Raw genomic sequence first — 1,886 nt, forward strand, 5'->3', positions numbered from 1 at the left:
TATATATATATATATATATATATATATATATATATATATATATGTATATTTCTGAGTAAACTGATTTCGGTGAATAGGATACGGTGGATAGAGCAGAGATTTCAAAAGTGTTGTCTGCTGATCCCTGGGTTGGTCCTCGAGACCTTTTAAAAGGGTCTGCAAAGTTAAAATTATTTTATAATAATACTGTTTTGCCTTTCCACTCTATGGATATTTGCACTAATGGTACCAAAGCAATGATGGATGATAATGTTGGTGCTGTAGCACGAACTAAGACAGTGATGCTAAATTATCCAAGCAGTCATTGTATTCTTCAACACCACACACTTAAAATCTGTAAAATGCCAGCTTGACTTAAAAAAGTTTTGTTTTTTCCCCAAAGATTTTATTGAGGAATTGGGGAAAGGGGAACATTGTTGGGTAATTGGGGAAGGGGAATCACCAAGTTGTTGTCCTTCAATCTTAGTTGTGGAGGGTGCAGCTAGCTCAGCTCCAAGTCTAGTCACCATCTGGCCACCCGTCAGCAGCTTGTAGCCACTGAGCTCAAGGTGCCATGTTCAATCTCAGCTACAGGTGGGTGTAGCCCACCATCCCATGCAGGAGTTGAACTGGCAACCTTGTTGTTAGAAGCACGTGCTCTCACCAGCTGAGCCATCCTGCCAACTATTGGGAGCTCAGTGGCAGCTCAGCTCAGGCGCAGCTCACTGGACCATGTGGGAATTGAACCAGCGACCTACTGCCCAGAGCTCACACTCTTAACCAACTGAGCCACTCGGCAGGCCCTTAAACATGTTTTTGAAGCAGGAAAATTAATATAATTAAATCTCAGACTTTGAATACAGTTCTCCTTAATATTCTGTGTGATGAAATAGGCAGCACACTTATTAATTTATGATGATCGCCTAAAGGAAAAACACTTGTATGACTGAGTTGCCCACCAAACTGGCCACTATTTTTCACAGAACACTGTTTTTACTTGAGAAAATAACTGACAAACTATAGTTATTCAGATGTGGGTATTTGGAAGACGTTTTCCTGAAAATGAACAAAGTAAGCTTGTCACTTCAATGGAAATAATTGGCATTATCTGTTTTCAATAATAGATTTGGAATGTTCTATCAAAAATTAGAATTTGGAAAATTTGTGTCCTTACTTTGAGCTTAACAGTTTCCCAATACTTAAAATACTTTTCTAATGAGATCAGTGGTGATAGTAACTAATGTGGTTTTTTTTTTATATTGTAAGTTGGAATGTGTCAGCATTTGGAAGAGCTGCCTAATTCAGTGGACCAGTATTTTCCAAATGAACAATGTGTGATATTACAAAATCATGTGTGGGTAATAGTTCCATTCAAAATGCAAGATACACCAATGGATTTGATAACAGTATTATATATGTAAAGTTTGCTGATATGGTTTTACATTCCACAGGGCAACTAACCCTTAAGAAAATACCACTTGTTAAATTTGGATGTGGCATCAAAGAAGGATATCCACATTATCTGAAAAGGCTATTAAAATGCTCTTCCCTTTTCCAATTAAGTTTCTGTGTGAGTCCAGGTTTTCTTCAGGTACATCAACCAAAACAATGTTTTCCAACAGATCAAATGCAGAAGCAGATATAGTAATTCAGCTGTCTTCTCTCAAGCCAGACATTAAAGAAATTTTCAAAAATGTAAATCAATGCCACTCTTTAATTTTTGTCTGTGGGAAAAATATCCTTGTTTTTCATAAAAATATGTTTAACACATAATAGGTTTATGATTATAATTTTATTTATTTATATTTTTAAAGATTTTATTGGGGAATTGGGGGGAGGGGAACAGCGTTGGGGAATCGGAGAAGGGGAACAGATAGGTAGACAAATTGCTGTTTTGTTCTTCAGTC

The sequence above is a fragment of the Hipposideros armiger genome, unplaced genomic scaffold, assembly GCF_001890085.2.
Source record: "Hipposideros armiger isolate ML-2016 unplaced genomic scaffold, ASM189008v1 scaffold_372, whole genome shotgun sequence".
NCBI classification, from domain to species: domain Eukaryota; kingdom Metazoa; phylum Chordata; class Mammalia; order Chiroptera; family Hipposideridae; genus Hipposideros; species Hipposideros armiger.